The sequence below is a fragment of the Felis catus genome, chromosome C1 (genome assembly GCF_018350175.1).
Source record: "Felis catus isolate Fca126 chromosome C1, F.catus_Fca126_mat1.0, whole genome shotgun sequence".
In the NCBI taxonomy this organism is placed as follows: domain Eukaryota; kingdom Metazoa; phylum Chordata; class Mammalia; order Carnivora; family Felidae; genus Felis; species Felis catus.
This window is the reverse complement of record NC_058375.1, coordinates 68,865,155-68,880,000: the sequence shown is the minus strand read 5'-3', so window position 1 is coordinate 68,880,000 and position 14,846 is coordinate 68,865,155. Positions and strand designations below refer to the sequence as shown.

The 14,846-nt window shown below is 37.2% G+C and overlaps 1 long non-coding RNA gene across 5 annotated transcripts in view; it reads right to left on the bottom strand.

Annotated features, from left to right (window-relative positions):
• Nucleotides 1–14,846, bottom strand: part of LOC111561954 — a 68,650-nt gene that overhangs the window by 12,199 nt on the left and 41,605 nt on the right. For 4 of the 5 annotated variants that reach the window (XR_006584430.1, XR_006584429.1, XR_006584431.1 and 1 more), the window contains exon 2: nucleotides 1,899–1,980. The exons of the other annotated variant lie outside the window; for it this stretch is intronic. This is a non-coding gene — a long non-coding RNA (uncharacterized LOC111561954). The remainder of the gene's footprint in view (nucleotides 1–1,898; nucleotides 1,981–14,846) is intronic. 5 annotated transcript variants of the gene reach the window in all.

Here is a 14,846-nt window from a genome sequence, read left to right as displayed (position 1 = left end):
AGTAAACTTAGATTATTTGACACACGCACACACACACACAAGCCACAATGACAAGAATAGTTCTGCTAGCTTCCTAGAAAGGCCACAGCTCTGTTGTTCACAGTGTGGTCCATGGAGCAGCAACAGCAACAGCAACAGCATCATCTGGGAGCTTGTTAGAAATGCAGACCCCAACTCACCCCAAACCTACAGAACCAGAACCTTCACTTTACCAAGAGCCCTAGGGAGACATGTGCACGTTAAAGGTGGAGAAGCACTGGCCTAAAAGATGGGCTGTTCAGTTAAAGCTGCATACACGTTTCCCAGAAACTTGGGTTGCTATAACCATTTTACTGCCACAGCTGACATAAGTAGCTATTAGGCTCCAAGGCATTTCCAGTCTGACTGCTAGTTCCTAGCAGAGTTTCAATCTTTAGAGGTGAATAAGGAAAGAAAAGGAAGAAAGGGTTGGGGAAGAGCACAAATCTTTACCAAGGTGACTGAATCTTTAAGTAGTGGAACAGTAAAGAGGTAGAGAGGCTAAGAGCCAGAGGGAAAATGCTCTCAGCTCAATCATCCATTCTATTCCACCAATATTATTGAGCACTTTCTACATACCTCACATTTAATCTGTTACCTATCTAAAATTTACTCATCCTCTCACACTTTCTCTTGCTCTCCTCATGAAGTCTGGTATGACTATCAAAACCAAGGGTTCTTTAACAGGAGTTCAGAGATCACCTTTAGGGAGCCTATAAACCTAAGATGATATGTTAAATTGGGGCATGAGCATATGTTGATTTTCATAGGGAAAAATCCCATGCTTTTATCACAATTTCAAAAGGGATCCAATCAGTCAATCAATAGTTAAGAGACACTAGCACTCTGTAATTCTTGTCCACCATCTGTTTTAAAGTCATTGATACAAACTTTTTCAGTTGCAAAAGTCATCTTATTCCATTTGGGAATGGGGCTCATTATGAGGTGACTAATACTCCAACACCAGTTTTGTACTCACATACCTTTTTCCAGAGAAGAACAAAAACAACAAGACTTGGAAATGGGAAAAGATCATCTCATTTAATTATAAGAAGTCCCTCAGTGAATTATGTGATCATGCTGGCATCTCTTCCCATTGTACCATCCTCCTTTCCTTCATTCTCTACATTTACCATCTTTGATTCTTAAAAAAAAAAAAAAAATGTTGCTATTCCTCCCTCAGCATTAGCTCCCCTGTGATCTTCCCAAAGTGTGTCATAGATGTTAAAATCTATATTGTTCTACGGTTTGTCCTTCCCACTTTATCTCTATTTCAAAATCTCATTCAAGGAAGAGCAAAGAAAAGGTCAGTATTGGCCTTGGCTGGCTATTATAACATGTACCATCTCCTCACCCTTAGCCCAGGGGCCCACAAAAGGAGTAGTATCCTTTAATGCTTTTGAAATCATGAAGAGAAATCAAAGAAACCACTTCCAATCCTATTCTTATAACCAGAAGTCCATTGATCAGTGTCGGTAAAAGATAGCACATTAAGGGGGAATGGCATTTAGAAAGTATGATTTGATCCATACAGCTGAGTGATCACGGCAAGTTCCAATCTCATCTGAGCTGGAGAATAAATCTATACTACTGTCAGCTCTGAAATATCTCATTCATGAAGCACAGGTAAGAAATCACCTCTAGTTGCCATTAATTATCAAACATATTTGAGTTAAGTAACTACTTCACCCAGGCAGTGATCCATGTATAAAGCTGTACAACTGAGAGACTGTATAACCACAGAAATTCAGTACCATCAGATACCATCAAGGCCTGAACTCTAATTTTTCTACTAAATGGCTGAGAATTTTGGTCTCAAAAACTGCCTGTCTAGGACTCAGTTTATCTTAAAAAAAAATAATAAATATAGAGTTACATACCTATTAGAGTGACCAAAATCTAGAACACCGACAACAGCAAATACTGGTGAAGATGTGGAAGAGCAGGAACTCTCATTTGTTGCTGGTGGGAATGCAAAACAGTAGTCACTTTGTAAGACAGTTTGGTGGTTTCTTAAAAAAAACAAATCAAGGGGCGCCTGGGTGGCTCAGTCGGTTAAGCGTCTGACTTTGGCTCAGGTCATGATCTCGTGGTCCGTGAGTTCGAGCCCCGTGTCGGGCTCTGTGCTGACAGCTCAGGGCCTGGAGCCTGTTTCAGATTCTGTGTCTCCCTCTCTCTCTGCTCCTCCCCTGTTCATGCTCTGTCTCTCTGTCTCAAAAATAAATAAACATTAAAAAAAAAAATCAAATCATACTCTTACAATCCAGCAATCATTCTCCTCAGTATTTACCCAAAGGAGTTTAAAATGTATGTACACACACACACATACATACACACACACACACACCTGCACACATGTTTATAGCAATTTTATTATAATTGCCAAAACCTGGAAGCAACCACGATGTCCTTCAGTGGAGTAAAGAATAAACTGTGGTTCATCCAGATAATAATCAGCACTAAAAAAGAAAAAAGCTCTCAAGCCATGAAAAGACATAGAGGAAACTTAAATGCATTTTACTATGTAAAAGCCGCCATTCTGAGAAGGATACATACTATATAATTCTAACTGTATGACATTCTAAAAAAGACAAAACTATGAAGACAATAAGAAGGTCAGTGGTTCCTGGAGGTCAGTGGGAGGGTGGAAGAGTACAGAGGTTTTTTAGGGAAGTGAAAATACTCTGTATGATGCTATAATGAGATACACATGTCGTTATACATTAGCCCAAACCCATAAAGTGTACAACAAGAGTGGCAAATTGTGGACTTTGGGTGATTATATGTCAATGCAGGTGCATCCTTGGTAAAAAATTCTAGTGAGTATGTTGACAACGGGGGTGGTCACGCATGTGTAGGGGCAGGAGATACATGGGAAATTACTGTACCTTTCTCTCAATTTTATTGTAAACCTAACACTTCTCTAAAAAAATCCGGGTTTTTTGTTTGTTTGTTTGTTTGTTTGTTTGTTTGTTTGTTTGTTTTTAAGGAAAGAATTGGGTAAGCTTCTCTCAGAAACAGTTTGCAGTGGAGGTTGAAATCTTGAACTCTGGAATCAATTCAAATTCAAACTCTGACACTCACTACCTCCTGACCTTGATCAACTTACTTTAACTAACCCAGGCCTCAGTTTTTTCATCTTTCAAGTAGGGATAATAATTGTTCTGACCTTAAGAGGTACATAAAATATGTGATATAACTCAATAATATGGTCAGAATTCCAAAAGTACATTTCAATTTCCAATTACTGAAAAATAATTTCACATACTCTGAGAACTACCCTCCTTACATGTATTACTCTGAATATCGACTGAGATAACAGATCAAAGTACTTCAAAAACTATATATTACTGTATAGATATGAGGAAACAGTCACAGTATTTCACTTTTCTTACTTTTAAAGGACCATGGGGCACATGGGTGGCTTTGTCAGTTAAGCATCCGACTTCAGCTCAGGTCATGATCTCATAGTTCATGAGTTCAAGCCCCACATTGGGCTCTGTGCTGACAAGCTCAGAGCCTGGAGCCTTCTTCAGATTCTATGTCTCCCTCTCTCTCTCTGCCCCTCCCCCGCTCACGCTCTGTCTCTCTCAAAAATAAATAAACATTTTAAAAAATAAAATAAAAAGAGGGGCGCCTGGGTGGCTCAGTCGGTTGAGCGTCCAACTTTGGCTCAGGTCATGATCTCGTGGTTTGTGAGTTTGAGCCCCGCGTCGGGCTCTGTGCTAACAGCTCGGAGCCTGGAGCCTGCTTTGGATTCTGTGTCTCCCTCACTCTCTGCCCCTCCCCTGCTCATGCTCTGTCTCTCTCTGTCTCAAAAATAAATAAAACATTAAAAAAATTTTTTTAATAAAATAAAAATAAAGGACTAAATAAAAACAATCCCTAAGATGTTTTCATTCTTAATATCAGACTAAGAAATGTAAATTTGAATTAAAGAAAAAAAATTCCCTCATTCTGGCAAAATTTGATTTTATGGAAGAAATGAGAGAATGTGTCTCTAAAACCCAATTTCTAAAAATAATTACAAATATTAAAAACCATTGAAAAATCAGAGTGACTATTATAGTTAAATTATGTTGACCAAAAATACTATTAACTGAATGGCGCTTCTTTTCTATTTTCAATAGTATTAAGATGAATCAGATTATTTTTATTAGCCATAAATTTTAATCAGAGCTGCTAAATCACAAGGAAAATGGTGGCAAAACAAATGGACTTCATCTCAATCCTGGGAAACCTGAAATGATTAACCATGAAGGAAAACAGAGCTGAAAGAGTGCATAACTCATCATTTTTACCCTCTTTTTCCTAATAATTGAGTTTCTCTCCCATATTTCTTATACTTAACATTCATTTTTTTCCCTCTTCCAGCATTTTGGTAATACACATACACACAAAGGTCTGACTGTTTAGAAAACGGCAACTCAAACCAAACACTTGTACAAAGTTGCCAATGTCAATAAATCCTCATGCTGCTGGATTTGGAAATGCTTTACAGTTGCTTATCTTATCTCTTCCATGATTGAAGTTTTAAAAAGCAATCCATTAAAAAAATAGAATTTTATTAAGACATTTAAGAATAATTTATTTGTTTCATGCAACTTCATATTGTGGACAGTCCTGTTGATAAAGCGTGAGAAAAGGAGAATTGGTAAAAGTCATACTTAAATATTTTTTTTAAACCACTAAGGTACAACTTCACAAAAATGATGTTGACCTGTCAGTTATACCTTCTTTTCTCTGTGGGCATGCCTCCATTTTGCATGGGAGATATACATATTGGCATGTATTGAAATAGTCTGAATCAAATTATCATCTAGTTGAGATGGGGATGTAGCAAGGGGATGTCTCCATGACTCAAAATTCCACAGAGAGGAACCGCAGTGTCAAACTTGTGATGTGGTGTCAAGATGAAATATGCTTTGAATTTTATTAATAGTAGGGAGCATATTTCACTGCTCATTCAAGTGTCATGCTAGAACTAGGTGAGTGTTGCCAATATAAGTGGATGGAAATCAACACTTTTTTGACACTCCTACCAAGTGCCTATAAAATGTTTATACCTATAATTGTGTCAAATTATGCTAATTGAGTACTGAAAAGACACTATAAGTTGAAGTATTCAAAAAGTATATTTCTCAGAATCTCATGGGGCTCTTCAAGTTAGGCACTTGGGGGACCTTTTTTCCCTCTACCAAGTACCGTCAAAGTACAATGTCTTAAAGTGTCATCTTGGTCTTAATTTAATTTTTAATAGTAAGTACCAGGAAAGCAAATTCATTTAAATTCTCAATCACACATGCATTAGATATTAAGGGTTTTATCTTCAACAGTTTGGATTTTTTTTTCAACACAGTTATACTAATATCAGTTAGGAATATTTATTTTATTAAGTCTGCGGTTATTATAAAAGATACTTTAAGCACAGCTCAGGGCTGTGCAACAACCTCGGCCACTAGTAGATGTTAACAGTAAATCAGGTGTGATTGTGACTCAAGAAGAAAATGAAATAAGATATTGGTTCCTAGGAGAGATTTTTTTTTTCCTAACTCTTCTCAGGTCAAAATAAATAGGGATTTTTCTGTATGTCATTACAGAAGAATACAACTTCAATGACTTCTCAATTTTATGTGAAAATATTCTACTTTCAGGAATACAGATAACAATCCTTGAGTTCCCAAATTCTGACCATATTCTATTAAAATCATTTTTCCACTTTTCTGTTAAACTGTATTTAATCCTTTGTGTCAATGTGCTGAGGAAGATAGTAAAGATATATCTGAACTTTGCCTTAAACTTCTTTAATCTTTTTTTAAGCTCTCATTCATGTAACACAGCTTCAGCAATCTGATTTCAATACCCTATCTCCCGGGGGAAAAATGCTAAGATTTCCAAGTTCAGAGACCAGTGTGAAACTGGTTCTCCTCAACTAAAAGGTATTTAATTCTAACTGCAGTTTCTCTATAGTGCCTCCTGGAGGCCTTTCAAGTCTTTTGAATTCCAATGATAGTAAAGAGGTCTTTTGTACTGGCTAAAGGGGTCCTAGAGCTGAGGGGATTGGTAATGGCATATGGCACAGGTGGCCACAGAGAATTTTTATCTGGTGTGGAAAACATCAACCTTCTTACAAGGCAGCATATGCCGCCAAGAACACATTTACCCAAAACCTTTGTTCCCTGTGCTGGCTATGAGTACAACTTAGCAGCCAATATAAAATGCTGTTGTATTTCCAAGGCCCTTAATGATGTGGGATTCAGCTATGGAGGAAACCAACTGATAGTACACATTCTGCCACGTTCCCTTCACTTTTCTACGGCACAAATGGAAGAATAAATCTCTCCAGAAAATGTTTGTTTGCAGGCCTGAGAGTCTATTCCTAGCTCTTGTCTCTTCTCATCCAATTCCAAGAGCACTCTCCAGTGTGAAGTAGCTCTGAACTGTTTTGCCTGTAAACAAGAAACCCTACTGTTTTTGACCTTTCCTCACTGTTTCCATTCAATGTCCCTTATCTCACTTAAAATAAAAGTCACTTTATTTCATGCCTCTTTGGTATACTTCTAATATTTTTGCATGAGAAATTATGTATTCCAATAGCAGTGATAGTTTCATGCCTAAGGAGATCTGCTGGCAGATGGAGAGCAAGTCAGTGCTCTCTAGGCCTGAACTGACAATTAAAACATAGCCCAGATTGGTGGTGATGACTGTCTACCAGTTATCCAAAGGCTTTATGACCCAAGCTGACAGTGACAGTCCATGCTATGGCAACAAAACCAAATCACAATCGAAGTGCATACTTGATAAAGAGCCTTTCATTTATATGAACAGCTTTAGCAATTAGTTTCTTTGTTACAGAGACAGCAAGAGATTGCCTTCTATTGGTGTTCCCACAAAAATGGAGGAATGATTTAAAAAAAAAAAAACTTAGCCCTCCAGAGCAAATATAAAAATTATCATTATTATTTATAATATATTGAATTGCAGTACTGATACATCCTACATAGAAGCTAAATTAATAGAATAACATGCCATATCAGAAAAACAGCAATCAATGCACTTAATATCTTAATATAGGTTAGGTTTCCTTTGCCTGGAAACATTCTAGACAGTGGAAGAGATTAAGAGATTGTTATTCCTACAAATGCCACTGCTAGAAGGTAGTCTTTACAGGGAGGAAACAACTATCTTAGCCAAACTAGGTCTTTCAGCACTTTTCCCTTTTGGCATCGGTAGTCTCTTCTATTTTATTTTTTTTAATGTTTTTACTTATTTTTGAGAGAGAGAGAGAGAGAGAGAGAGAGAGAGAGAGAGAGACAAAGCATGAGCAGGGGAGGGGCAGAGAGAGGGAGACACAGAATCCAAAGCAGGCTCCAGGCTTTGAGCTGTCAGCATGGAGCCCGATGCAGGGCTTGAACTCACAAACTGTGAGATCATGACCTGAGCCGAAGTCAGGCACTCAACAGACTGAGCCACCCAGGGGCCCCTCGGTAGTCTCTCCTAGAATATTTTCCCTTTTGGTATCTGTAGTCTCTTCTAGGAAAAGGACTTTTGTTCACTACACTTCAAGTCAGTGGCAGTTTTAAATGATCAACTTAGATCTGACAGGCACTTTCACACCTTCCAATCTTTCTCAGAAAGTAAAGACCAACCAGCAAAACAGAAAGAGAAACATAATTGAAATAATCCAGGGGTTCCTGGGTGATTCTGTCAATTAAGCATCAGATTCTTGGTTTCAGCTCAGGTCATGATCTTACCGTTCCTGAGTTCGAGCACCACTTCAGGCTCCGTGCTGACAGTGGGGAGCCTCCTTGGGATTCTCTCTCTCTCTCTCTCCCTCTCTCTCTCTCTCTCTCTTTCTCTCTGCCTTGCCTAGCTCTCTCTCCTTCTCTTTCCCTCCCAAAAATAAATAAAAATTAAAAAAATTTAAAAAAGAAATAATTCAAGTTCTTTCAGCAGATGGAAAATTTGAACTGGTAACTCAATCTTCTAGAGGATTAATCTCTGCAATACTCCAGAAAGTAATGAAATACGCTAACAAAAAAAAAAAAAAAAAAAAAATTGGGAGGTGCCTGGGTGGCTTAGTAGGTTGAGCTACCGACTCTTGATTTCGGCTCAGGTAATGATCTCATGATTCATGAGTTAAGCCCCACATCGGGCTCTGTGCTGACAGTGAGATTCTCTTTGGATTCTCTTTTTTTAATTAAACAAACACTTTTTTTGCTCAAATTTTTCCACCTTTATCCACTGGGAACTCTTGTGTGTACCCTTAGGATATCTCACCATTTTTTGTGTTTTTTTGTTTTGTTCTGTTTCACTTAGCATTTCCTTGCTTTCTGGCATGGCTGTAAAAATTAAATCCTGCACTGGTGGCACTGGAAAGCTCCATTGCCTGAGTTGCTGAGAGACCACAATGAGCAGTGCTCCTATTGCCCTGCACTGGGAGAGAAATAAATTTTGATGCATTTAGCCAATGAGAATTCGAGATAGTTTGTTACTACAGCATAACTTGAGCATCCTAGCATATACACATGTATACACATTATCTATCACTTAATAACACAGCAACTCTCAAAAAGTCACAGCAGAAAGTTAATTCCTTAGGAGATGTGTATTTATTACAATGTACTTATAATATGGGAGTAAATCAAGCATTTTAGGCAGGCTTGGAAAAGGAGTAAGACTGAGTCTTTTACGTGATTAGCTTACTGCCAATTTAGAACTTTTAAACCTTTTTAGTGATTCTTTTACACTGTAACTATGGAGATTTATCTTTAGTTCTGACTAAGAAAACTGTTCCTATTGTAGTTTGTACAAGATTTTCCAGGTAGATGAGGGTTAAATCACCGTGTCTGGAGATAATTTGGGAGCTTGCTCTCTTTTCAAACCACTCTTAAAATTGTTCTTTTTCCCTTAATGAGAAAGGACAAGTAAAGTGGCAAATATTTTTTTAAGAGAAAATAAATGTTTCACAAAAGGAAAAAATCTTGAAAACATCCAGCAAGAAAGCACTGGGAAGATTCATTTTTATAATGTAATTTTAAGAGGAAAAACAATTTTTATGATCCTTATAAATAGGTTAGTTAGATATTCCTTCCACACTGATGTACATTAAAAAACATAAAAATTTTTGTAGAGAAATAGACTAATGATCCTCTTGAGGAGGTATAAAATCACCATAATGCACTTGATAGTGCCATACTCTGGGGTATCAAGGAAGGATAATTCCTTCATTTCCCTTCTCAGAGCTCAGTTTATGCAGGAAGCATGAGGATTTTAAAACTTCGGGGCCCTTATCCAGATGCCAGTAATGGCCATATGTTTCCATCTTCAATGACATCCTCTGGCACCAAGTTACAAAATCTAAATATGTTTTATTAAAATGTATTTACCAATTTAGAAGCATTAACACACTTGTCTTTCTTAACTAGGTACACTGACATCACTGGACCTGGGCACTTTAATAATGGTCATGAGAACAGCTTAAAACTGCCTTAAAAATAGAATACAGGGTCTACCATATTCCTTTCGAAAAGACTATTTTTTAAAGCTTATTTTTTTTATTAAAATATCCCATCCCAAAGGCTAAACCAGAAGGTATTTCAGCATATGACATATTTTCCATAAAAGTATATTTTTAAAATATTCTTATATTATATATATGCATAAATATAATATTTTATAAGACTATCGCTCTACTTAGCTCAATAAACTTATTTGACTGAATGAGCCCTTCAAAGTATTTTGTTTGCCTCTATAATGGTAGAGTCTTCACCTAATAGTTATTTCAAATAGTGGAAGTAACAGAGACTCCCTGCTTATCACACACACCAGTTTTACCGTATCATCATGGCTGACACTGAATAAAATTGGAGATGGAATAGAAAATTGTTCCAAAGGTAAAATAAAGACTTTCAATAGGGCCAGACTAAAAAAAAAAATAAAAAAAAAAAAGCCTTAAAAAGATATCAATTTTTACTACAGTTATACAGAATCATACAGAATACAAATAAAATTTTTGATAGGATCATAAAGAGAAGTTGTGTTTAGGTGGTAGAACTGTGGGAATATGGGTTTTAATGCTCTAAAATAATCACTAATAAAGTACTCTAAGGAAGAAGATAAGTTGATTGACAAACATAAATGAATTAAAATGTTGAAAATGTAGGCAGAATATTCAAAAGCTTAATATTTACAAATAAGATGTAATTTCCTTAGCACCTTAAACTCTTTAAAATAACCAAAAGGTATTTTTTCCCACAAAACCCATTTAAAATCAAATGCGTAACACCCAGGAATCCCACTGAGCTCATCTCTTCTTTTGAAAACTATCAGGTGTACTTTAAATAGTTGGGGTCTTGATGCTATGGTTGGGCTTATAAGCTGCAACAACACATTTCTCCTTATTACTTACAGGAAGATCATTTTCCACAATGACTCACTGATGTTTCTCCCTCTAATCATCATTTCTGCAGCATTTAGGTACAGGACCCATGGTGCCCTCTCCTCAGATGTCAACAGAATGACAAAGAGCCAGCAGTATGAGCCAGTGGAATCACAGGCAGAGGCATACACAAAAGGATTTCCAGGCACCAGATAGAGCCACCATGCAAATGTGGCTCATCAAGAATACAGGGTTACCCTGAGAAGGAATTATAAACTAGGAATTTTATCACTGCCTATAGGTACCAGATACTCTGCCTCTGGAGTTTTAATAGAGCAGAGCAAATTCTGTGTTAGTCCTTGAGATTCATGTGGAATGAGGAAGCAAATATCTTGCCATTCATTGTCCCCTCCATTACTGGTGGTTACCTGAACTCTGTCACATATTCTAATGTTTACAGGAAAAAAAGGGGTTCCCTGGACAGTGTACTGGGATTGAGTTCATAACTAGCAAAACATAATGTTTTTAAACACTTCAAAATAGCTTCTAGACACTGTGACGGTTAATTTTATGTGTCAATTTGCCTGGGCCATGGGTGTCCAGATTTTTGGTCAAACATAATTCTGTGTGTGTCTGTGAGGGTGTTTTGGGATGAGATTAACATCTGGATCAGCAGACTGGGTGGTAAAGTATATTGCCCCACAGAATGTGGGTGGGCCTTGTTCAATCATAGGCCTGAACAGAACACAAAAGCTGACCCTCCCCTCAATGACAAAATTCTTCCCACCTAATGACCTTTAAACTAGAATGCTGGCTTCTTTTTTGACTTTGTACTCAAACTGAAACATCAGCATTTCCTGGGTCTTAAGTCTACCACCCTTTGGACAGGAAATACAACCTCCACTATCGCGGTTCTCAGACCTTTGGACTCAGACTGAAACTACATCATTGGCTCTCCTGCATCTCCAATTTGCCAGCTCACCCTGCAGATCTTAGAACTTGCCAGCATCCATAATCGCATGAGCCAATTCCTCATAATAAATCTCTTTCTTTACATTTTACATCTTATTAGTTCTGTTTTTTCCAGAGAAATTTGATTAATATAGTCACCCTTGCATAGGAGAAGGGTTTGGCTCTCTTAATTTTATAGATTTGTTGAGCGATGTCTGCATGTACAGTAAACATAATCTTGTTTGACTGAGTTGGCTAGTCAATTTAGAAAAACATAATCATCAACCACTTGATTTTGTTGAATGGAGTGGCCAGTTTAAAGATCAAACAAGCTGTACATATACATGTGAAAAGGGAAGAGGGAATTAATCTAAATTATGCATAAGCAGTGTTTAAACTTCAATATTAAAAAAAGGTCATTTATCAAAAGTTTCATTGAAGAAGATCTGAAAATTAAACACACACACACACACACACACACTGGGGAGTAAGAAGCACTTAGGAAAACTGCAAGAGAACTTTGCAGCCCTAGTATTTGGAAATTGAGACAATTTCCAATAGCTGAAATATATGTCAGAAATATTATGCCCTGAATAAAGGGACCACGAATGAAAGGCAGCCTTTAGATATCTAAAGTTCCCTATCTAGTTGATCTGGCAGAATATCAGAGGCAGGAATGATCTGACACATAATCTGTTAGCTGCTCTCTGAAGGATCTTTGTTCAGTGGTTGGATAGATTTTACCCATTGCCAGCCCCTGAGGATGTCAATAGTGCCAGGTAGACATAGAAGGCATAGCCCAGCAAAAACAGGAAAAACTAAGAGGGGAAGTCCTGATGTTTCAGTGCTCTGGTCCAAAAGGAAGAACATTTTGCTCATTCTGATAAATATAACTTTAGTTGTAATAATTACATGAACCTATGGTTCTAACCTCCTTTGGGAGCATTTCTATGAGTTTCCATAACAACTTGATGCAAATTTTTAATGTGGTTATAACTTTCTCTGGATTTATGATCTCTCAGAATTTTTTCTTTCCATGGCCCAATAATAATCAATTGCAATAACACTAACTTTATAATTAACCTCCTTTAGTAATTCAGTTCCAGATCTATTCCAGCTCCAAGGTGACCTATGTAATTTGAAGAGGCAAACATGACTGTTGAAGACTTACAACCCCTGAAAGGGAAGTTCAATGTTTCTATTTCTCTCATATGTATCTTGTCACTTAAAATATTAACAACATTATTTATTTTTATTTTCTCAATTTATAGTTCATTTGACCTATCCATGACTATTTTTACCTTTGGGTTCTGATTTGCCATTCCAAGGCTTCCAAGTCTATTGTTTAATAGATAGGCAGATAATAGAAATAGATGATGGATAACAGAGAAGCAGAATGGGGATTGAGCTAGAGGGAAAACTTACCATCCTATTTGTTTTCTTTTCCATAAGTATTAGATCAAAATTTTGAAAAGTGGGGAGAAGAGGTTAGGTAGGAAAATCAAAGAATAAAATTCTAACCGCCATCTATCAGCTGTGTAAATTACAGAAGCCCTCCAATCCTTAGTTTCCATGTCTCAAAAACAGAGACTAGAACTCGTCATATATATAACATATAAAATACCAAGCACAAGCAACTAGCATGTTACAGGCCCTCAAAAAACAGTAGAAAGAGGTCACTGCCTCCTGCTGTTATTTCTATTACTCATATGGTTAGTTTCCTACTAACAATGTTAGTCTCACTCAGTATCCCAGCAAATGTGAGAGGGCTCCAAGATATCCACATTCTATTTTCTGGGACCTGTGAATATGTTATGTGACAAGGTTAAAGGAACCTTGCAGACCCAATCAAGATTAGGGACCATATTGGTTTACAATCCCCAACCTCCTACAGCTCACAACACAGAACGAGAAAGAGAAACATACGGGAAAACAAAAACAAAACAAAACACAAATCAGTGAAATGAAAGTGATCTCGGAAACACAGCTCAAATCACTCTATATTTGACTCATCTGCATACCCCAGAAATTAATGCCAACATCTGCCACTGACCAGGTTCACAGAGTCCTTGCCTCCAAGTGCAAGCCACAAGCTTGCATTGTTCACATGCTCTGTGATTATTACAGTTCTTATTGTAGGGCCACAGCCCAAGGATGATTTTACATCAATTATTTGAGTTTCTTCAATACTAACTGGATTGCAAAATGCAGCTTGTGAAAAAAATATATTAGGATTACTTAAAGATAAGACTTAGAAGGGCAGCTCTTCCTTTTCCTCCTTGAAATACACATACAAACACATACCTCCTTGCAAACACTTTAAAATTTTGAATACTGAAATTACTATATCAGGAAAAATAGTGACTTTATAGTAGAGAAACCCAGCAGACATTACCTTAACCAAGTGATCATGATCAATATCACCAGTAACAAGACTTAGCCACATCATGTATTCTGCATATAACATACATGTCATGTCTATGGTATGTTTGCCCAAAATGCATAACCTTAATCTAATGATGTAGAAACTAAGTTCAAAGCAGACAAATCAAATTCAAGCAACATTCCACAAAATACTGAGCAGTACTCTGAAAAAATATCAAGGTTATGAAAGATAAGGAAAGACTGAAGATCTGTCACAGATTGGAGGAGACTAAGAAGAAATCATAATTAACTGCAATGTAGATATCCTGGATTGGATCCTGGAACAGAAAAAAAAAAAAAATACACTATGGGGAAAACCAATGACATTTGAATAATCTTGAATTTGGAAAAAAAAAAACTATAAATAATTTAATAGTATGCTAGCAGTTTTAACAATTGTGCCATGGTTAAGTAAGTTTTAATATCAGGGGAAGCTGGGTGAAGGGTGTATAAGAACTTTCTGCACAGTTTTTTGCAAATTCGTGTAAGTCTAAAATTGTTTCAAAATAATTAAAAATAAAAAATAATCTATCATATCAGGAGTTAGGCACTCCCAGTAGCCTCAAGGCAAAGCAGTTCTCCTTTACAGTGCCATATTCATGTTTGAGCATCTTAAAAGCTTCTTTCCAATGTGGCCAATTAAGGACAAGTGGGATGCTCAGTGAGAAGACTGGAAAAATGTGGGGCTCCTGGGTGGCTCAGTCAGTTAAGCACCCGACTCTTGAATTCAGTTTCAGTTATGATCCCAGAGTTGTGGGATCAAGCCCTCGTTGAGCCCTGCACTGTGAGCTCAGAGCCTGTTTGGGATTCTCTCCCTCCCTCCCTCTCTGCTCCTCCCCTGCTCAGGCTCTCAATCTCTCTCACTCTCTCACTCTCAAAATAAATAAATAAAGTTACCAAAAAAAAAAAAACAAAAACTAGTAAATGTTTTGATCGAATGGACCTGGGAAAGCTGGGAACTGAATTGTGAGACAGGCCTGCTAATTTCACTCAGACCACCTGCCTGGTTCGGATACAAGCCAGTGACCTAGACATGATGGGCCATTACCAGCCCTCTGCTGGCATTCTGAAA